Here is a 24,766-nt window from a genome sequence, read left to right on the forward strand (position 1 = left end):
GAACGTTGAGTCGATGCTTTTCGAGATAAGATAATTCTACGTTGATTCTTATCAGCTTATCAATATTCAAAGCAATCTATGCTGTTTGAAGACTCGTTATTCGCAACATTTAATTTGCATTCAATCGATTTCAATACTCGTTAGTGATAAAAAATCGAAAGATTTGAAAACTCCTACTCGAAAAACGAATCGAGTTATTAAATTGGAATATTTTCAGTTTTTTAATTACTCGACATAATATTCGAGCATTTTATATTTTCACACATTTACACTGCAGTCTCTGTCTCATTCCATCATTTCATTCATCGTCGTATACAATCACCAACGACGACGATAAAAGCGAAAATACCCCAAAGGCTACAAACACGCCTAATACACATGCTTCACACGCGTTCGTTCGCTTTCCCCACCCCACACCCTTTCACCGAGAGATCCCTGCTGTTGTATTTCTGCATTAGCAATAGCGAAACTCGATCGGTACTGCGAAAATGGGGCTTTCTCCGGCAGGTTACATGTGCTGTGGCAAATTGTTAACAACAATTAAACAATTTAACGCGCGATATTCTCTCTCACAGCACCCTTTGCCGCGAACAGTCGTATAAACCCATTTACCTCTTCTCTTTCTCTCTGTATACGGTTGCCAGTTCACAGAGCATGTGTACGAGTTTCCCGAAATATTGAATTACTTACCACTAAATACCGCGAGTTGTGGATATTCGATCCTATACTATACTCACTCGTACGAGTATGAAGACGACGATGCGATGAGGGGATGAAGGCCGAAGGGCTGCAAACACACTGCCCAGTCTGACGTGTTGTTTTGTGAGCCAGTCTATATGATATATATTTACACGAGGCTGCGTTAAAATTGGCGAAATTTTTAATTATACGTATACGCTGGACTAGGCAGTGGTGTGAAGGGATGAGAGAAAGAAATATAAACACACGTACGACGAGTAGTGCATACGTATTAAAAAGGTAGTTAAATAATTAATGTGCGTGTACGAGGCGCGTTTATTAAAACAAACAGTCTCGCGTGAGGGGGGCAAAAGTAGTCGACGATGACGATGGTCGAGGGGGTTGAAGAGGGATATGTTGCGAACGTGTAAAAAGTTCACACTTTATACACACCATATAGCCTCATTAGTTACGGTTCGGGGAACGAACACATAATAACATTTATTTGGTCATATATTGCCTCTCTGTGACATAACCCATTACACCGAATACCAACGAGTGATAAAGGGCTTTAAAAAGGGTTAATACCCTAAATACGTACCAGGGTAGGTTTGTGTACTGTAGACGTGTATTTTCACGTGATGATGACGACGCTGATGCTGGTGATGATGATGACGTCGGTTTGGTATTGTTGCTGGTGTGTGTGTATGTGTGTTTGTGTTGATGCTATAACATATCCATATGTGTATTTGTTTCTTAAGACTGTATACGATTCCACCCTCCACCTTTGTCTGCCCGATGCTGACGTTTAAGAAGGGTTGGGGAGGGAGAAAAAGGAAAAGCCAACGCCACCGAACGGAAATGTACACGCGACGAACAAATTGCTGCATACTATACTATACAAGTTGGCGTAATTTCATTAAGAGAAAATGGTTTCGCGAGAGAACGACGGTGGTCGTTCATGTATCTCCGGTTTGCTAAAACGACATCATCAATCATATCTATAACCAGCTTATTATCAGTACATTAAACAGATCCGTCATAATGTAACGATGTATACTTACGTACGTATACTATAAACGTACAATTATGCATATGAATCGCAGTGCAAAGGGCCAGAAAACTTAGTACGGCAGCAGGCTGTGGGAGGCTGCGAAGCAAACGGTACTTTAATTCGATTAGGATACATTTTCGTTATGTGATTTTTTTATTTGTATTTCAAGTGGTTGAAAATGCATGTTATTGTTGACGTTCGAGATGTGAGATTTTGTTTTACTCGCGTGTGCTTGTAAAGAAGACACGTGTTTTTAATATACAAGTTTAATAAATAGTTCATCGGGTGAATTATTTAGGTATATTCGAATTATGGGCTCGAAGTGGAGGAAAATGTGAGATAGTTTGTATCGAGTGTTGTTTTTCAACGACCGTGTTTGTGTAATAACTTCACCAGAGGAAGCCTGAGCGACCAGAAATGGACCATAAAATTGTTTTCAATGAAGTTGAGCTTTCCAATTTTCGTTCAAAATATCACTAAAAAACAGAGCCTTCTGAAGAATCTATAAGACAGACTCTTTTGGTGAAAAATGTTATATGTACTCGTATGTTCTTTCCAATTTTTTTACTCTTCCATTTTTTTCTTTTTTGTAAAACTATCAATTTTTTTCAAAAAAAAAAGCTTTTGTACAAGATATACCTATGCCAAAAAGATGTAATAAGATTCGAACAATATTATTAAAAATCAATTTCTAAAGAAAACAAAAAACTGAGAACTCTACAAAAAAAAAAATGGAAGAAGCAAATAATCCGGCAAATGACAATATGAATAACTTGCACCCCCCCCCCCCCACTGATCCTCTGAGACAACTTTTGACTTGAAGGAAACATCTCTGCAAGATATACCCAAATAAAACCAATAAAATTTAAAGGCGGAAGGGAAAAAGTGGGAAAGGGGGAAGGTTGATGACCAAAAATTGATTAAAATCAAGTTATATATCGATTGTATGCTGTTTGATGGTCCTGAAAACGAATTTGGACTTTTTTTTCATCAAACGAAACCTTACTCGAGTGCCAACTCATTTTAAGCACATTTTGATAAGGAAAAACACCCGTTTGCCTGCACAAGCGTCGATTTAACACTCAAAACATTATCAAATTTGACTTCAGCGTCATCGAAAACATATAAAACGATATACAACACGATATTTTATCAATTTTTCATTTTCACCCCCAAAAACTACCCTTAAAATTACCCAATGTGTTTAAGAAATCGTACAAAGCTACATTGTGATGAATTTTATAATATAATTAATTTCAACTGTGATACTGAAGGATGTTGAACGACTTTGCGAGATGACGGAATAAATCATGATCAAGTTTCTAGTGAGGGGGTAAAAAAAGTGGGGGTAGGAAAGGGTTGATGACAAAAATTGATTAAAAATCGTGTTACATATCGATTGTATGGTTTTTGAAGGTCCTGAATACGAATTTGGCATTATTTTTTTGATCAAATGTTACGCTATTCGAGGATAGGGTGCTTAAAACAAAATCTCAAAATCAAACAGAAGGATTTTACAAGCACCTTCAGAAATGACATTATCAAAATGAAAAATGAGCAAATACTACCCTCTCCACCCGTACCCTCCCAAAAACATACCAGTATCATGCTAAAAATTGAAATTTTTCAACGCTCTATTTAGACTAAAAATTGCGATTTAAAATTTGGATGATGGGGGGGGGGGGTGGAAAATGGTTCACTCCAAAAATTGATCTAGAACTACATTTACAGCTTTGCAAATTAATTCCGAAGATTTTGAAAAGATCTCGAAAATTAGCGAAGAAATAGGAGTTTTCAGTTAGTGCTTCCAGACTGATTGAAAATAATGATTTTTGGTTAAAAATTGGTTGAAGCTTCTAAAATCAAATTTGGAGACAGCGTTTTTTAAATTTCAAGTATTTTGTTGTACCCTCCCTCCCCTCTCCACTCAATCCAGTCTCAGACAATTTTTAAACATTTCAGAATGTTCAGTTCGTGTAGGAAAAATGTGGGAGGAGAAAGGCAAACCAAGAACATTCCAAATCATTCGTTAGCCTGTTTCTATTTTTTCCAGCTTACAAAAAAATTGACATTAGGTAAATTGAAAATGCTTTTTGTGCAGTTTTTTAGTTTGAGAATTCTTACAAGGATTAGAATTACTCAATTTTGAAACCAAAAATTTTGATGTTTGCATATTTTACGAAACTTGCAAAAATTTCTCATTCGAATCGTTTCTCACAATGAGTTGCATTCGATTGATGGGTAATTTGAGCCACGAAATATCGTATTTTGTCCTCTTTATGGAACGCAAATGAATTAAAATAAGATTCTGGATCTGAATGATTAGAATGTCATTTTTGAAGAGTTTTAAATTAGGAGTGTAAGTGCTAGTTTTTTTTTGAGGTGATCAAATTCACCTTTTGTCTCAAAATCCATTTCCTCAAAAAAAAAAAAAAAATGAAGAAATCATCTACGAATCTAGTTTTGAAATATATTATTCTTGTGTGGTAGCCAATTTCAGATGATGAGGGAGGGAGGAATTTAGAATCTCGTGCGTGTAATAACCGTGTATGTTTTATTTTGAAATTTCATGTTGTATTAACGACGATTTTTTTTTTTTTTGTTCCAGGTGAGTTGAATTCTCAGTATACGTACCTTAATTTGAACGATCCTAATCGTGAACTATTCGTAAGTGATTTTTTTAAATCATGTAATATTGATAAGAAATTGAGTCTGGGAAAATCGATTCCTCCATTCTCTGATTTTTTTCACCCGAAGAAGAATTCGAAATCAGTATTTTCTCCCAGAATGGACTTCTCGATTTTTTTGGCACCGAAATTGAAAATTTTCATGTTTTCTTCTCGTTTTGGAATATTATTATTTTCAATTTTACCGAGACTTTGCGACTTGAGAAGAGAGAGGGGTCTGGAAAACACCGCAAAAATCATCTTTTCGGTATAATTGAAACGATCTTAAAAGCTTTTTACGCTGCTTGTATGTGCTCGATGCAAAATAAAGTGGCAAAAAAACCCACGTTAGAAAAAAAATACACGCGATATAAAGTTTATATATACTTAATATACTTACGTTTTCGCAATCGCACATCTGCAGCTGCAGCAGAAGCAGCAGCATCATGTAGAAAAGTTTTCTATCGTCGTCGAGGTTTGGTTTTTTTTTCTTCTCTGTATACGCTCTCTTCTCTTCGTCTACTTTTAACGATTTATTCAAAGATCGTTCATGAGTGAAATGTGCACTTTTGTGCGATAAAATGTATTTTCATGGCGCATTAAACATACAGTGTGTTGTCTACATCCATGAACAGACGTATACATACACGTTCGTTATCATTCTTATAGACTTTAAATTGCGTCATTTGAAATTTCACTTCGGGCCATTGAATATGAGAATTTTTTTCCCTTCGGGTGCCCGCGCGATCGCCACAGCACAACTAACAGCAGTCTCTTCGCCGAGACCAGTGTCCATGCAAGGGGACGTACATATGTACTTAGTAATTGTGTAAGTATATTTTCCCGGCTATATTTAATGACCGGAAAAGAGTCAAGAAAAATACTCGGATTTGCAAATGGGGATGTAATATTTACGTTAGGTACGTAGTACATAGATGGAGATATCGAAAAGAAAGCTTAGCGACCACGAAGCAATCGTTGTCAGTTGACTTATGGTTTAGTGAATCTTTTGGCATTTGGCTCGATGTTTTATTTTGAGACTTTTTTCTTCTCGAGTTTTGTGTGTTTTTTTAGAGGGTGGTTTAGTTGATGCAGGTGAAGGGGAATGGGAGAAGGGGGAGAGGAGGAGGTAGATAAAATATATGTACGTATAAGTTGAGATTGCTAAAACGATTTCGGTCTCGTTGTGGTAGATTTAAATTGTAGTTGTGTTCGACTATTTGCACAGATAATCCACTGGTCCTCCGTCTGCGTCTTGGTTCCTCGTGTCCTTTCTTTTATGCATTTTTTCTTCTTTTTTTTTTTGGAGGATTCATTTTTATTTTGATTTGTGATGCAAGAGTATTGGCTGGATTTTAGAATTTTAGAACTTGAATTTACAAAATTCGTAGGTACACAAAATGTAATGAATTTGTGTATTAATTTTTTGATGAAGTTAGACAAATTCTTGAGAAGGAGGGGGAGTATCATTTAGTTTCTTTTTTAAAGCAGTTTGCACTTTGCAGTGAATTTATACCTAGATTTCAATACTTCATGGTGACTATTTCTCCTCCCCTCCCCCGCTGCGAAGATTCAATTGAAGAAATTCGTTTGAAAAAAGAATTTTCACTTCAAAAATTACATAATATAATTTGCCATCCCCTTCTAGTGACTAATATTTTACATGGATGTTTAGTGCTTTGGATTTTTAAATTTCAAATTTTGAGAATCATAAGGGGTAAAGTTGATTTTTTTCTGTTTGAAGCACCCCTTGGAGCGTATTTTGCGGTGCAGTTGATCTAATTCTGAGTAGGAAACTCCATTTTCGAGTGTATTCAGAGTTGAGTAATTTTATTCTTTGGTTAAAATTCGTGTTTTCCTTCTTCCCTATGCGCTGGGCCGTCGAGAGCCAATGGGGGCCCAGGACATGCAAATATGTTTTCATTTTCTGTTTTGGATTTTTGGAGCCCGAATATGATTTTTTAAATTTTAAAACAAGAAAAAAAATTGGTCCGAGCGAAACAAAGGCGAAACTTTTTGAAAATTTGACTTCGAGAGGTCCTAAAAACGATGTTTTTTTCAAAAGGAAGTTGATTTCGAAAAAAAAATACTAGGACAAAAACTTTTAAAAATTTGTATTTTGAGAGAACTAAAATATTGATGTTTTTTTATGCAAGGAGTTTACTTTTTGGCTTTTAAAATTTTGGAATTTGAAAGATTTTTCTTTGGATGTTAATTTTGAAAAATAAAATAGAGCAGTTGAAGTGAGGGCGAAAGCTCTTGAAAATTTGTATTTCGAGAGGCGCAAAGATGATACTTTTAATGCAAGAAATTCATTTTTTCACTTTAAAACTTAAGGAGTTGAATGATATTTTTTTTAGAAATATCGATTTCGAAAAAGAAAGAAAAAAAAAGCTTCCGAAATGTCGGGCCTGAGGCAAACTGCCCCCTTGGCCCCCCTCTCAAAAGCTCTGATGGGAATGAGAGGAGGGGCAAAATTTACTCAAACTACAAATTTTTCATGGCACTTTTTTTTTAATTTTCAAATAGGAGATTTTAAGAAATGAAAACATAAAATTCTGGAAAAAAAACAAGTTTTATTTTCAAAAAATCTAAGAAAATGGGGCTGTTTTTCTGCAATTCCTGCATTTAACTGAAACGGAGGACGAGGAAGGGGTTAGTCCACAATTTCATTTTCAACGAGAGAAAAAAAAATGAAAGTTCTGAAAAAAACAAAATAGGTAAATGAAAAATTATCAAGTTTGATTGAAAAAAAAATGGAAATGGGAAAAAGTAGAACCTTATTCAATTTTTTTCAGATGTTGTAATAATTGAAGGTAGGGCAATCAGTTTAAAATTTATTCTAGTCAAAAATTTGTTCAGTTTCAATGAAAACTAGACATTTTAAAAAAATGAATATTCATCATGGATATGTTTTTGCTCAAGTTAAGTTAATGTTTGGAATTTCAAATAAACAGAAGAGGATGAGGAGGAAGAGGGGGGTTAGTGGTTAAAAAATATTTATACCGCAGTTAACCTTCTCTATTTTCAACAACGAGGTAGAAATCAAACTTCTAAAAAAATTCATACAATATTGAAAAATATTAACCGATTAGAAAAAAAGAAAAAGGCAGAACTTTTTTGCTTTTTTGGAATTTAGGAGGAATTTTTTTTTCAGATGTAATTTAGGGACTGGACGAGTAGGTTCAAAATTTATTCTAGTTACTTACTAATGAATGGCCAATTTTTGAAATAGCTTGAACCAAAATTCCGGCAACTCGAATCAGCTATTTTTCAATTTTTGGCGAATTCTTGAAAATTTAGAAATTTTTATCCTTCTGAAAAGAATGACTTTTCTAAATGTTTTGTAACAAAAAAATAGTTGTATTTGTATGATACAAAAATGCAACAGCATAGAAAGGGTCAAGATCAGGTTTCCAAAATTTCTGAAATACATATCTCGCCTGAATGAAAAATAGGTTGTTTTTAGGTGCTTGAATTTGGAGCATCGATGGGAGAAAGATCCCATCCCCTTACAATGATTAATTTGGCCTCCTTTAGAGCTGAAATTTGATATTTTTTGGTTTAATATCTTACAAATGGGATATAGGTAGGGATAAAGAGATCGGAAGAAGTCAACGAGAAAAACGACCTAGGAATATGCAAGTGAAAAAATCAATTACGAAAATAGTGCTGAAATATGACTAATTAAATTTTTACCAAAGTTTCAATTTTTTTGCTCGTAAAATACTTATAGGCAACTTCTATACTTACCAAAAACATGGTCAACATCGGAAACAGGGCCAAAAATTTTTAAATGAGCAAAAAATTGAAAATTATAATCAAAACAGGATCACATCATGCCAATCTACAAAAAAAAAATACCTTTTCGTTTCTCAGTAGAAAACCCTACGACGATTTCTATCTATGTACTTTGAGAGTAAAACTAGGAGAGGAAGAATCAAACGAAATTTTTTGCCAGAACTGAACGATACAATTTGGTCAAAGCGATAAATATTCACCAAACCCGAACCCCTCCTCTTTCACCTCAACTCTGGCCAAATTTCATTAATCGAAGCAGTAAAATCGTCTAAAAATTAGTATTTATGTACATGCACGATCGAGATACGATAATCGCGAGGCAACTTGGGCCTATTTTTTTCTCTCATCCACATCGTCGTTGGGTTTTTTCGGGTAAAGGGTATTAAGTGGTTTTTACAATTCCCGCGAGAGAAAATATCGAATGTGGGAGAGGTGGAGACGACGACGACGCATAAAAGAAATTAAACGTCGCCGTTCGCGTTGAAATTCAATCACCGAATGTGTAGATACGATTCGTTTGCTGCCGGGGAGCAGGGGGTGAGGGGGTGAGGGCGTCGGCATCGTCGCGGTGTACAAATAACATTAAATTAAAACGATTCCGGAGCGCGTCAGCGCAGCATCGCAACGCCTGGCCGGGCCGGGCAGGGTCGGGCAACACCAACACTCCAATTCGAGATTCATTTTAATTCGATTATCGTTCGATATAGATAGATTTTCGGTTTCGGTTCGGATGCGGCGCTACGCGGTTTGTGCCACCCCCTCGCCCCTCACCTCCAGGCCCGAGCCCCTTGCCCCATGCGGCATGCGTCGCGTCCCGTCCGCAAATTTATAGCGTATAAAAACGGTCGACGAAGCTGCGACTCTCGACGACGTATCGTTTATATGGAATCTAACCCGGGGCAAAGTCAATTATGGTACATAAATCATAATTACGGTCCGAATAGGCGGTCGCATCGAAGCGCCATAAATATCAATAATTTGTCAACCGAATGAGCTCGGTTTGCCTTCGTTTCGTGCACCGTTTGTTTGCTACCAGAACTTCGCAAACTCTATGAAAATAGATTGTATTCTCGGCGAATGTGTGTGTGGTGTGCTGTGGTCTCATCGCATCGGTCTCTCTAGAAAAACAATTCTTCGACAAAGTGGCGGTGAAAACGCGACGCTAACGAGCGAACGGGGTATATTTATGACTCGATTTTACCAAATACGATTTCGCATTTTCTCATTTCGGATAGGTTTTTTTTCCTGTCTCTGCTGTACTATTCGCTCATCTCGGTCGAATAACCAATATGGTCGAAATTTTCGACCAATGAATAAACGGAGGAAATTGAATGAAAAAAAAATTCAGAGATAGTATAGGGTCTCGAGTCTTGATAGCGAATTCGCTCGATTGTTTTGTAAAAAAGCAATTTCTATGACAGATCATTCTTCTCCACACTGGTAAGAATAAATTTAGCCTGCATAGCCATTCCCTTCTTTTCCCTTTTTCGGGGGATTCATCATCCCAATGCTAAAACATGCAAATCTTCTCATCCATGAATCGTACAGATTGCTCCTTAACATTTCTTTTATATAACTCTGATTATTATCAAAATTTTATTCGGAGCAACCTTTGTGCTTCAAATTCAAAAAACCGTTTTCCAAAAACTCAAAAAAAAATGTTTTCTCATTTCAGTGTGTCTAACAGTCCTGCAAGTCTTGTAGTTGTCCTGCTTTTATTTCCAAATGTTTTGGAATTATCAAATTCTTGGAAAAAATGCATTTCTTTTGTTCTGTATAATATTATCTTGAATTAGAAATTTTCGAAAGTTTTCCCCCTCGTTTCGCTCGTGCCATTTCGCTTTGGTTTTTCAAATTTGAATTTTCTACAAAACTATACCTACTTAATATAAAATATATGTATTAAGTATTAAAATCTGCAAAATTTCAATCTGTGTTTTTTTTTTCTTCGAAAAAATGTAAAAGCTTTCAAAAAACAGTGATTCTACTTTAGGAACGGAATGGAAGGGAAAAGGGGAGTGGTATAATTTCATGTACCTACTTGGAGAAAAATATCTTCAAAAAATTCGCATACTTGGAACAATTTTAAAAATGCGTTGACATCCTGAAGATCTGATTTTTAGGGGGAAGGGGAAGAGACTATGGGTATGATGCAAAATTTGAAAATGTAACAAAATAGTACAAAAAAAGTACGAATTTTTGAACTTTTAGCGATCGAACACCCTACCCTGATGTCGAAAAAAAATTTTGAGTCACAGAAAGAGTAGATACTTTTTTTGATAATGGCCAGAAAAAGTTGGAAAAATCGCGAAAAAGTCACAAATTTGGAATTTTTGAAAACGGCAGACATTCTGAAAAAAGCACGAAAAAGAAACACAAAGAAAACGAAACTACTGAAGTTTCATATTTCTTGAGAATACTTCATTCATATACACTTCATGTCAGATGGGAACCTTTGAGAGTTGGTCATTCAAAAATCCCCCCCCCCCCCACAAAAAAAAAACATTAAAAAGTGTAAGTAAACTTCATCAGAAAATCCGATTTTTTCATTGAAAAAATTACGGGGGGAGTGCTGAAGAGAATTTCGCGGAAAAGGCTTATGCCTCATCGCTTCGATTTTTCAAGGTTAGCTTAATTTTTGATTTATTGAGTTGCATATTTTCAGAGAAATTACGTCGAAAAAGTGCCTATTATAATAATTTCTTGAAAAACGCTCAAAGCAAGTTGAAAAATTCAGATGGTAGAAATTATCTAGACTTTCTTTTCATGAGAGTATTAATTCATTTGAAGGAATCATTCATGAACGAATTGATCAATTCTTTGAAAGAACCTTTCGCGAACGAATACGTAGGTTCATTTTTAGCGAATGATTCGCTAACGAATTGATACGAATCGATTCGTTCGTGAACGAGTCACTTACTCGTATACGAATAGATTCGTTCGCGAATGATTCACCAAAAATTATTCAATTCGTTCGTGAATGATTCACCAAAAATTAGGTGGATGAATCGATTCGTTCGCGAACGAGTCACTTATACGAATTGATTCGTTCACGAATGATTTACCAAAAATTATTCAATTCGTTCGCGAATGATTCATCAACAAATAATCAATTTGTTCGTGAATGATTCATCAAAAATTAGGTAAATGAATCGATTCGTTCGCGAACGAGTCACTTATACGAATCGATTCGTTCGCGAATGATTCGCCAAAAATAAATCAATTCGTTCGTGAATGATTCACCAAAAATTAGGTAGATGAATTGATTCGTTCGCGAATGATTCACCAAAAACTGATTAATTCGTTCATGAATGATTCATCAAAAATTAGGTGGATGAATCGATTCGTTTGTGGACGAGTCACTTATACGAATCGATTCGTACGCGAATGATTCACCAAAAGTTGATCAATTCATTCGTGAATGATTCATCAAAAATTAGGTAAATGAATCGATTCGTTCGCGAACAAGTCACTTATACGAATCGATTCGTTCGCGAACGAGTCACTTATACGAATCGATTCGTTCGCGAACGAGTCACTTATACGAATCGATTCGTTCGCGAATGATTCACTAATATGAATCAATTCGTTCGTGAATGATTCACCAAAAATTAGGTAGATGAATCGATTCGTTCGCGGACGAATCACTTATACCTTATACGAATCAATTCGTTCGCGAGTGATTCACTCTCAAATAATCAATTCGTTCGTAAATGATTCACTAAAAATTTGAATATTTTGTTCGCGAATGATTCACCTAGAAATTAATTAATTTGTTCAAACACCAATCGTTTGTAAATGATTCGATTCGATTCGATTCGATTCACTTCGCTCGAAAGCAGATCAATTCCTGTACAGTAGTTTCACAAAAACTATCGGTCATCTCAGGCATTTTCGTGAGTGTTTTTCCATTTTGAAATTTTGTTAGACATCTTACATTTTCAACGAAAAATTTGAAAAACAAGGTAAAATTTACGATGATGAAAAGTTTTCGCAGTGCAACTTTCTTTCGACTCTTAAAAGTTAATGTATGTCTTCCTCGCCGCTCCCTTTTCCCTTCTTTGTCTCACAATCATGCAAACATTTTCGATATTTTTCAAGACTATAAAATATAAACTATTGTAATGAAGAAAAATCACGAATAAAGGAAACAAAAACTCACCTAATAACAAAACAGAAAGAAAGCTCATCACCCCTTACTTATTTCACAAATTATCTCGAATAACGAATCGAATAAAATACCCGGAATCGAGCGTTCATCTCTCAGTGCTCGACTATGGTACTCATTGAATTAGGAAAAAATATGATTACCTCGTTGAAAAATTCCACCAATCTAAATATTTCCTTTTCTTTAACGACATTAAATAAACCCTCATTATCGTCTTACACCTTTTCCGTCTCCTTGATCGTCGTCGTCGTCGTCGCTGTCTTCGCAGCATAGGTACGTCGAAGTATACCTAATCCGTATTTTCGCAAAAGCTCTATACTTATCGTCTTCATCTTTCTCACAACCAACCACATCGGCATTAAAAACACATCTCATCTTCGCAAAACACGCAGATGAAAGGGAGGGGGTGGGCGTATATATACGAAAATAGGTACCTCGCGACAATTACACGTGTAATCCAAACTACGTAAAATTAAATATGAGAAGAAGAGATTTTCAAAATGTTGATTGTACCTTTCAAAATCAGATTTAAAATCTATTAATTTTAACCCCCTCGAGTTAAAGTGTCGTCTTTTCAATCGAAGTTAAATCTTTTTTCACAGCGCGCCTCGCTCCTCGCCTTCTCTCTCTCCGCATCGATGGTGTTTTTCATCCCTCTCTGTTGCCCGCGCCACCGCACCCAGCCCGTCCATTCAAATTAACAAATTCAATTATAAATTAACTCGTCGAAAGGCGGAACTAAATTAAATCTTTAGACGAAAATACACCAGCAAACGCGCACTCACACCGACACAAGTTTCAACTTTCGCAGAAAAACCGGCACGCTGAGCGCGTTTTCAATGGTGCCGTAAATAGTTCAAAGTACCCTTTGTATATTCTCTCGAGATTTCTCTATACTATCGCGCGCTTTGTACCTCTAATTCGTACACAGCGGAACGTACAATTTTCTCTACTTCGCTGTGTGTGTATATGTGTGGAGATGAAAAAAAAAAAAGAGAAAAAAACACCATGGAGAAAGAAAACTCGATACGATGAGTCTCTTATATTGATACGTTTTCGCGCCAGTGTAGGGAGATGTGTGTGGATATGGTTTGAAATTAATTATTTTGGTGTTTTTGCAATTTTTTTCGAGGGTAGGAAAGGTGAATTTTATAGAATACAAACGAAATACAATTAATATTTATATTTAGATAATTAAAGAATTACCAACGCTGATTCGTGACAAAATTTAGAAATATGAAGGAAGAAGGCAAATCAAACTGAGTCATTTTTTTGAAAAAATATGAGTCTCAATGGTCATAAAATTAATTCAAAGGCTTTAAAATTTCAAAAAGTTGACGATTTTTGATACTTTTTTAAGGGCTTTTGCCTACAGAAAGTTTTTCGAATGTTTCAATTTTGATAGAGAAGATATTGGGTCAACATGTAAAATTTTTTTGACTTAAAATTTTTTCATTTTAAAAAAATCTGGAAAAATGAGGAAAAATCAAAATTTTGAAAATAAAATTCGAAGTAAGGGAAAATTTTAAAGTTTTATTGGACAGAAGGAAATACAACAGATCTTTTTTCAATTTTAGCATGTACTAAAAAATTTTGTCACATTAAGTAATTTTGTGGGGTAAGGTGGGGGAAAAATTGATTTCAGTCATCATTTTTTTTTTCAAAGAGAACTAGAAACAATAAAAAACTCAAAATTCTGAAAACATACACAGTGTTTTGAAACACGAAAAGAATAGGTGAACAAAGTAATGAAGAAAAAAATTTTAAACACGACTTCTTTGTAATTTTGGCGACAAAAACTAAAAATTTTTGCTATTTTACAAAAAAAAAAAAACTGGACTTGGCGACGATTTTGGAAAAAAAAACTGGACTTGGCGACGATTTTGGCCAAAAATAGGATTTTCTGAGATATTTTCATGAAAGAGCGAAACGTTGCATGGGAAATTTTTCAAACAATTTGATGCTGAGGGAGATCATTAAAGGCAACATTTTTTTGGTTCAGAGTTTACAAAAATATAAGAGATGACACTTTTTTGGATAATTCTTCAACCAAATAAATTTTATTGCACTTTTTCAATTTTTATGACAATTTTTTGAATTATTCACAGACTTTAACGACTTTTTTTTTGCACTCAAGACCAGTTTTACGTAAATTTTGCATAATTTTCAATGATATTTCAAATTCAACACATTTTTTTCTTTTTTAAAAAATGTTTTCCAAATATTTTACTGGCTTGTTGAAGGATTTCTTGGTAAAGGCAAAAAATTAGGGTTTCAGAGCAATTCGTTTCAAGATCCTGATACTCAAAATGAAGTAATTATTGAATTTTCCAGACAAAATAATTTTCGAAATTGAACGATTCAACTATTGGAACCCTCCCCTTCTTCCGCAATCCGGCGGCGGTCCTATTTTCAAGTTGCATGGACTCCTGCCGAAAGTTTGTAGATCAACAAATACAATAATTTTCCATCGATAGTTTTGAAAAATTGTATCCCCCCTCCCCTCACCCCTTCTGCTATTTTGATTGTACTTACCCAATTTTGATGGGTTTTTGAACGATCTGGAGAATCGTAAAAATTGGTCTAAAAAACGGTGAAAAAGTAAGAAAATTGCTGAAAATTGAGAAAGTTTTGAAACCTTTTTGTATTTTGGCTCCAGAGTTTTGCATTATTTTAATGAAAAATTCATTGAAAATGAATTTTTTCTTCTGATTTATTTTTTTTTTCCATAAAAAACGAAATAAAAATAGGATTAAAGGCATATTTTATTTCAAAATGGCAACACTGATCTGAAGATAGAACACTGGCAAAAACTGAACTGGCATTGAAAGTGGAGAGAGGGCATCAATATGATAGAATTGCAAACTTTAGGAGTGGTTTTCTAAGGAGGAGGGGGATAAAATCAGAGAGGTTTTACTCAAAATCCTGCAGTATTTTTGGAAACCCTCTGAATAAAGTTCTACTTTGGTACCTATATTTTGATTTGGAGGTAGATGTCCTGACAGGGTCATCGAGAGAGAGGGGCAAAGGGGGCAGTTTGCCTCGAACCCACGCTTTCTGGAGAGCCTGAAAAAAGAAGGGCCTGTGATGAAAGAAAATCCTGTTTTTTTAACTTTTCAAGTCAAAAACTTTCACCTTTGCTTCGCTTGGTCCAATGTGTCTAGTTTTAAAATAAAAAAAATTCACATTTGGTCTCCAAAAATCCAAAACAGAATATGAAAATAATTTTTATAAGTCATATGAATATAAGTATCAATCTGAGAAATTGGAATTTTTTTCTCTACATCAGCCGGCAAATTTTCAGTCAAATCCCCCCCCCCCTCTTCTCTCAAGAAATCTCAAGAAACCTCTATATAGAGTCGACCCTACAGATGGGTTCAAATTAGATTTGCCTTGAGCCCGTATTGGCTCTCGACGGTCCTGTGTCCTGATGACTCAAAGATATTCCAGCGAACTGACGAGCATTTTGGCTAATTTAAATGGTCAAATAACTATTAGGCTTATCGTAATTCATTATAGATGGCTGGAAAAATTCGAAAAAAAGTATACATTTTTCGATTATGTAGCTGATATAAAGACGTATCGCTCAAGTAATTTGATGCCTATTACTTTGGCCGAACGCCTGTTTAAACATTTTGATTGCGCAACGAATCGAGTCGAATTCTCTTTCATACTCTCATAGTAAGTTTAACGTACCAGGAAAGTATACGTTGGTCGAAAATTTTCAACCATTTAACGACGTTTCGGGTCATTCGGTGTCCAGCATGTGGTAAATTATCCGTTTAGGCGAAAACTGCGCCAGGAGGAGCAGCATCAGCAGCAGCAAGGGCAACAGCAGATGTTGATGTCATCGAATGACCACACGTACGCAAACGTACACGCGCGCGATTTCCAAATTCCGGAACGTAGTGCCCGGTACAGTGGAAAAAATCGCGCTCATCGTCGATTTATTTATCTTAATAAAACGTATCTAGCGTCGATTTTGTAGCTGGACAAAGTAGAAGTGGGAGGGGAGAGGGGTGAGGGAGGAGAAGGGATGGAAAGATACGAGTATACGTCGAGCGACGACCCGACCCGACCGACCCTTTTTACAAAGCTCATTAATTTTCAAAAAAAGGGATCATCGTTTGTGTCCGGCTGGTCTGAAATAGTTAATGAATTAGTAAGCGCTTCTAAACGGATTACCAGACCCATATAAGAAGCTTGGTACGCGCGTATTAAAAGCGCCAACGCGGTCGGACGGACGCGGACGGGGTCTTTGCGGCAGCAGCAGCAGCTAAACGTGCTTATGTATACTGCTGTGTATAGTGTATAGTGTATAGTGTACTCTCGTATAGGCAATGGTTATAATGAAACCCTCGGCCAAAATGTATATGTGAACCAAATTACCGCATTCTTGCACGTCAGCCGGCTTAAATTTATTATCGGGTACTTAGGAAAGTCAATTAACTTCTTCCCTTTTGCCATAGTCGTAGCTTTGAAATACCTTTCACAACACCCGCAGCAGTATAATTCGCTCTTCTCTCTCGTACTACGTATCTTGCTCGATGGCTCTGCTCGGTTCGGTTCGGTTTGGCTTTAGCTTTAGTTTTGGCTTTGGTGTAGCGCGACGCGACGCTATACGTGAGCGTGAGCTCTCTTCGTTTAACCCTTTTATTTGAGCGTAAATATTTTACGTATTTGCAGCTGCGAAATTCCGGGTCATGGTTCGGATGATCGAATTTTTCTACGGTGACGTACACGACACATACATACAGTGTAGTATGCGTTTTACTATAAAATATTATGTGAATGAGTTCCCTTTTCTTTAAGTGGCTGTAATGTATAAGTAAATGCATGGTAAGCTGGATTCGAAGGTATTCAAAATTTTAAAATTGTAGAGTTGAAAAAAAACTCACGCATAAGACCGATTTTTCTTCAAACGAAAATTTTTTACGAACAAATTGATTCACTTTTTTGAAATATTATTTTTGTTTAGCAATCGATCTGTTTACAATCGAATCGAATCATTTACGAACGATTGGTGACTGCATAAATTAATTGATTTCTTGGTGAATCATTGGCAAAAGGATCAATTAATTTACGATTGATTCAGTTTGTGTGAGACTATAATATACTTAGGAAGTTAGGAATTGATCTGTTTTCAAGCGAAGTGAATCGAATCGAATCATTCACAAATAATTGATGATTGAATAAACTGATTGATTTCTAGATGAATCATTCACGAATGAAATAATCAATTTTTGGTGATCATTCACGGACGAGTTGATTAATTGTTGGTGAATCATTCGCGAACGAATTGAATAATTTTTTTGTGAATAATTCGCTAACGAATCGAATAATTTTTTAGTGGATCATTCGCGAACGAATTGATTCGTATAAGTGACTCGTTCGCGAACGAATCGATTCACTTACTTAATTTTTGATGAATCATTCGCGAACGAGATATTCAATTTTTAGTGAGTAATTCACGAACGAATTGAATAATTTTTGATAAACATTTGCGAACAAATTGATTCGTATGAGTGACTCGTTCGTGAACGAATCGATTTATTTTTACTTACTCAATTTTTGATGAATCATTCGTGATCGAATTGATTCGCTAAAAATGAATATATTCGTTCGCGAATGGTTTTTTCAAAAAATTAATCAATTCGTTCATGAATGATTCCGTTAAATGACTGAATACCCTCACAAACAATTCACTGAGAAATGATTCAATTTATACGTAGGTACCTAAACAATTCGTTTGAAAGCAGTTGCGAAAGTTTCGACCTACTTATGCACTTTTGTATTGCTTTTCAACTGGCTACAATGCAAACTAGTCAAAGTCTACTTCTCTGCCAAAAATAGCTGAAAATCTCACCGTTTGTCAAAATTTCCGAAGAGTCTCATTTCATGCCAAAAATCGTCACCTTTTTTCCAAAAAAATTCAAGAAATATCCATTTTCCTTCCTAAAAATTACTTACCTAAAAATTCCGCTTTTTTGCCTAAAAAATATCAATGACCAAAAAATGTCTTCCATTTTGACGAAGATTACGAAAAATTATTATTTGCTTGGGCAATAATTGCCAAAAATTTGCGCTTTCTCCCCAAAAACAGGCAGTCTTGCTTTTTGTTTAAAATTGTCAAAGTTCTCGGTTTCTTGCCAAAAGTTATCCCTATTGCTGAAAATTCTAGATTTTTTACAGTTGAGTTTCGATTTTTTACGTAGAATTGCCTCAAGTTGCGAAAGGGAAAAAGCTCACCCTCTTTTTGCTAAAATTGTCAAAACTTTGCTGTTTTCCAAAAATTGTAAAAAAAATCCTCGCTTTTTAACAAAATTTCTAAATATACTTAGTCGTTTTTCAGAAAATTTTAAATTGTTACTTTTTTGAAAAAAATTGTCAATGTCTCGCTTTTTTTTCCAGAAACTGTCACAAAACCATTCGTTTTGTTAAAATTGTCAGTCCTGTTTTATTTTTTCAAGAATGGTCTTTTTCGTCAAAAATTGCCAAAATCCTTACTTTGCTGCCAAAAAATTGTCAAGTCTCGATTTTTCATCGAAAATTTTTGAAATCGTTCAACTTTTCAAAATTAAATACATTTCAATTCGTAAAACTATTATTCTGAGATTTTTTTGTGATTTTTTTCTGTTCAGAATGTTTTGCTCGCATTTTGTCAAATTACTTTTTGGTTACTTTTTCGAGCTTTTTCTGTTACAAAAGTACTTTTTTGAGGGATAAATTGAGTACGAGCCCAGCCCTTGTTTCAGTAGGGTCTGTTTACTTTTCGTTTTCAAAATTAGATAGATAGATAGAATTTTTAAAAACTCATCATTCGAATTCTAAAATTTTGAATCAAAAGAAATACGTAAACAAATTTTTTTCAAACATTGTTTTTACCTCTTTAAACCCGAATTTTTGAAAGCGTTTGTCCTCGCTTCGCTAGGGCCAATCTCTAAACTAAAAATAAATCCCAGTTTGAAACTTCCATAAAATATTCAAAAATGAAAATAACAATTTTTAATGAACCCAACTTGATGTGATTATTATATCAATTAGCAGACTTATCACATCATCTTTTATTTGTATTTTCATCTTGAAAACTTGTCATTTTATTTGGCAAAATTGGTATTTTTTTTCTCATGTCAGTCAACAAATTTTCAGTCAATACCTCCTTCACTACTCCACTCCTCCCCAAACCAGTTTTTTCTTATCTGATCGACTTATTTTCGCAAAAGTGAATGAAAGAATTTAAAAAACGATTGTACAACTTGTATTCAAGTATCCGAATCTGAGAAAAAACGGTAGGAGAGAGGTTGTGGGCGAGGGAGGGGGGTTTGAGGGTTTCATTCGATGCATCCGCGAGAAGCCTCCAACCGACCCAGTCCTCGCTTGCCCGAGTTTCGATACTTTGAAGATTGAAGTGAACTTTTAAACAAAATTTTATGTTTCAGTAAAGACTTAATGACAGTTTGGTCAAAAAATGCCCTCACCAAGGAGAAAAAGAATTTTTTTTTCAATTTCAAAGACGAAACTGTGAAACATGGTTGAATAACGTAAGAATAAACAATCATAAGATGGAACCTTAATTTTGTAAGAATGCTCCTGGCGCAGAACTCTTTCTTTGAAAAATTGAAAAAAATAAATAAATTTTATTGCTTTCAAACGCCGAGGTATAAATTAGTTCCAGGCAGACTAGATCTGAAAAGAGCAGAAATCAATTACTATTATCAAAACTCTTCCTGGCGCAGAACTCGTTTATCAAGTGGGTCACATAATAAGCATCAACTGCGAGTATTTGTTCTAAAGTTAACTTGTACCAATTCTGGGGCGTTTTTTTGGAAACCTGGAATTTCAAAAATGCTGCTGGAGCCTCCAAAACGGTTCGAAACCACTGCCAGTCGATTCAGCACTTCGTAATATAGGGTACAGTGAGAATTTTTAGTTTTCCATCTTCGTTTTGTGAAATTTTTTGTGAAATTTTCGAATTCCGAAAAATATGCTGGAGGCTCCAGAAGTCCTTGAAACGACTGAAACCCATTTCCAATCGATTTGGCGGGTCTTGAATAGAGTATACACCAAATTTCAGCTTTATAGGTTAATTTGGTGAAATTTTGATTTTTTCCATTTTTGGTTCAAATTTGATTTTCTAAAATTCGCTCAAGTTCGAAAAATGCACTTTAGCGTTTGAAATTTTGGTTAGTACCTAGTATATTTTTGAATGCTCTTTCGATCTAGCTCTGTCCACTTCAAAAAATTGTCTACCAGTTGAGTAACCTCCTTTGTTAGATTTTGGAGAAATGATATTGAAATTGAAAAAAAATTAAATAGAGGTTGTTTGAAATGCATGGAAAATTTTGTTAAAATGGTAAGGCATTTTTTCGACACCGAACCACACAAAACGAATTGCTTAACACGGCGTCCCAGTTAGGCAATTTTATTAACACGTTTCTTTTTTACCCCGCCCCTTGCCCGCAGCTCAACGAACGGTGTGGGGAGCTCGTTAATGAGTATACGCTTGCACCGAGATCTGGAGCCCGAGTCACTTGTAACTGTCGTTCGTGCTCGTCTCATCGCCCGTTGCAGTGTACGAGTAAAAATTCGAAATTGCGATTGCAAATATACTAGTAACGTGCGTTTCCTCAGCGGGTGATCGTTAAATATACAATAACGGACGACGTCGCTGGTAACATTGCCGATGCGAAATAGCCCCTAGTTTCCCTTTTTGGTTTCATCCTCCGGTATAGGCTGTAGCAAAAAAACCTATCAGTTCACACGTGACCGATGTCATTTCTCGTTTGTTTAATAAACTACAATATAATGAGCGTTGTTTGCCACGAAATGGATGAAAATTCATTACCTCTGGTGTCTTACATGTATATTTGAGGATGATCATTATCATCTCAGCATCATTCCTAATCACATGTGTGATGTGAGTGTGTGTGAGACGAATATGAGCGGCTGGGTATATTGGTTCACTGCGATGAATACTATATGTTTACATATGTACGTGTTTGTGAAAGAAATTACGTAACAGAAGCTGTGTATCGGTGTCGGTTGCTGCCTTCAGGACAAACATATGAGGTTACACGCGTTCAACCATCACAAAAGAACCGTAACACCGTTAAAGCCGCTCATTAAAAAGATTCAAAGTAATCCTTTGTCGTTGTCTCGCGTTCACGTTCGCATTTTAGTCGTGTATACGATATGGAGGCGTTGGTAATATTTTTCGCATATACATATACTACCTACCTAACGTGTACGTAAACAAATCTGTGGCAGTATAGCACGTTCTCTCATTAACGATGGATCAAACCTCTTGTATATATAAATGCTAGACCATGCTACATCATGATATTAAGACTTACCTATGAGTAGAATGTGTGAATAAAAAGTATCAATTTTCAAAAGCTTATACGTATTTTAGGTGGTTGGATAGGTAGGTATCTTGATCAAAGGCTGGTACGATTATTTATTTATTTTTTTTTGACCAACGTATGAGGTAAGGTAGCAGTTACATCTATATAGAACTGGTCGTTAGAGTGGATTGACCAAAAGGTTTCCCAATCGGTGGAAATTTTTTTTTGTTAGAACTGAAATCGAAAGGGATTCCAAAAATAGTACCTGTACTACCTATTGGGCAACATTTTGGAGTGATTTTTGGAAAATTTACAAACATTGAATTTTAATCAATTGTTTACCAACGGGGGAACTTTGTGAAAAAGGCCCTGTTTTTTTTTTCAAAATTGCTAAAAGAAAGTAGTGAATTTTATAAGTTCAAAAATTTGTCAAAAATGCAGAAAAAATAGGATGCGATTGTTTCGATTTAAATTTCTGCTGTTTCTTTTGTACGTAATAATGTTGAAAAAAAAATCGAAAGTAAGGATGATTTAAACGAATGATGAACAAGCTCACTGAAGACGAAGAATCATCCGAATAGGCGGAGGAGAAAAGTGTAGAAGGGGGGAGGGGTTTAAAATGCAAACTTGCTAAGTGTCAATTTGGTGAAATGTTTCAACTTTATCCAATTTGTCATCCCCTAAAACTCAACGTCAATTAGGAACGCAATTAGTGAACGACGATTGTACTGTACCTACTCTTACAACGACAGCCCTTTTTCAGTGTGCAAACTGCGAAATGCGAAGCAACATGCCACGATATCGCCCCAAGGTGTTGGTCGTTCGTACGTCGAGTCTTCGATGACGCCGCTGCACCGATTGGCCGACCGATTGATGAGAAAGGATTTATACTCGAAAGTCGAAAGAATGTTTTCAAAGACGAGATGAGGTATTATTACTAGGGTATTAGATATACTCTGTAAATGAAAATGTCAATCGAGAGTGAGAAGGAGAGATGTTGAGGCATATTTGGCTGATGGCTTTAATTATGCCTATTTTGATGATGATGCTAGAGAACGAAGTTTTTAAATTGAGAAAATTTACAGAAATTGGAGATGTGATGAATTTTGATGTGAGCTGGGGATTGGACGATGGGTTCCTTTGGATATGACTTCGAGAGTTGGAATTTTCACAATTTTAAATAATTATTGATCAAAGGACACAACAACGAAATTTCGAATGTAAGGTTCTCAGCACATACAAAATGCCATCTTAATTTCTGATTTTCATGTTCACGTTTTAATGGCCTCTTTGAAATCTATTCTGAAATTTTGTATAGATCCAGGCTGAATTTCTTGGTGAAAAAGTGTTCTTCAGAATAGTAAAAAAATTACTGCTGAAGATTTTTTTTTTTGTTAAATCTGAAGAGATCGCTAGAAAATTAAGAAAATTGGTGAAAATTACTCAAAATTACTAGCGGAAATTGTGAATATTAAGTGAAGAATCACTGAAAATGTAATGAAAAATACGATTGTTAAAAATGGTGCCAATCTCTAAAAATTGCAGAAAAGTGAAAATTTTTTGAAATTGATAAAGATTGCTAAAGATTGATGAAAAATCAGTGAAAAGTACTAGGTAAATTTTTATGAAAATTTGTATTAAAGTTTCTGGGAAAATTGGCGGGGAAAGTTCCGTGAAATTACTAAAAGTTGATGCGAATCTTGCAAAATTTATGAAAAAAGGTCATTGGATATTACACAAAGTTGACAGAAAAACTCAGTGAATATCTCTAAAAAAATTGGTGTCAAAAATCACTAAAGATTAGCTCGAAAAAATGCATAAAATTGCTTAGAATGGTAGAAAATTTATAAAAATTTCAAAAATTTGGTAGATCACGATTATCGAAAGTTGATGAAAAGTCACAAAGTAGAGAATATTGGTGAAAATTGGCGTGAAAAGTCACAAATCACAAATCACTGAAAAGTTTGTCAGAAAAATCAGCAAATAACACTAAAAATTGATGAACAGAAATCGTTAAAAAAAAATAAAAATAAAAATATACAAAAATCACTACAACTTGGTTTAAAAAAGATACATTATCACTAAAAATTGGCAAATAAAATATCATCGAAAATCAGTCTAAAATAAATCACTCAGATTGGCGAAAAAAATAGTAAAATTCACTTTAAAAAAAAAAAGTTGCAGAAAATTTGTATAAATGAAGGTTTATAATTTTTTTTCAATCACTGAATAGGTGAAAAATTAGTGGAAATTGATGTACTTAAATTGGCAAAACTTAATTTTCAATCTTTGGAAAATTGGTGAGAAAAATGGAAATTGTCGCTCATGATCAGTTTGAAACAAAAAAAAATCACTAAAAAATCTATATACTTACTCGTAAATCATCATGAATTGAAAAAAATGGAAGAAAAAAGTTACGATAATATGATCACTATAAAAATTGATGAAATCTTTTAGGATACATAAATTAATGGAAAAAAATCTGGAAAAGACCCCAAAAAATTGATTAAAATTTTGTCAAGTCATTAAAAATTGGTGAAAAATAGTGCATAAATCACTGGAGAGATTATTGAGGGAAATTCTGTGAAGTAAAATAATGTTGAAGCTCCTAAAGATTGAAAAAAATCATTCGATTAAAAATCACCAAAAAAAATGTCGAAACATTAAGGAAAATCATTGCTTGAATATTGGTAAAAATTGCTTCTAAAATCACTGAAAATTTGTGATGAAGTACCTACATTAAAAAATTGACAAAATATCAGGTTTAATTTTAAAAATTGCTAAAAATTGAAAAAGGAAATTATCAAGACTACCGAATGAAAAAAATTATTAAAAATTTATTAATAAGAAAACACTAAAAAATTAATGGAAAAATTTGAATAAAATCACAAATGAAGAACATTATTGTGAAAATCACTGAAAATCTGCAAAGATGGTCTCTAAAAATGGAGGGGGGGGGAAATTATTGAAATTCTATTATAAAAAAATTAGTAAAAATTATTGTTGAAATTTGGCGTTGAATCTATTCAATGAATGACACTAAAAAAAGTAGTGA

The 24,766-nt window shown here is 34.8% G+C and overlaps 1 protein-coding gene across 3 annotated transcripts in view; it reads left to right on the top strand.

Moving 5' to 3' along the window:
- LOC135837381 (diencephalon/mesencephalon homeobox protein 1-A-like) overlaps positions 1–24,766 on the top strand; it is a 158,224-nt gene that overhangs the window by 125,001 nt on the left and 8,457 nt on the right. The gene's annotated exons all lie outside the window — the stretch shown is intronic.

The sequence above is a fragment of the Planococcus citri genome, chromosome 2, assembly GCF_950023065.1.
Source record: "Planococcus citri chromosome 2, ihPlaCitr1.1, whole genome shotgun sequence".
Classification (NCBI taxonomy): Eukaryota; Metazoa; Arthropoda; class Insecta; order Hemiptera; family Pseudococcidae; genus Planococcus; species Planococcus citri.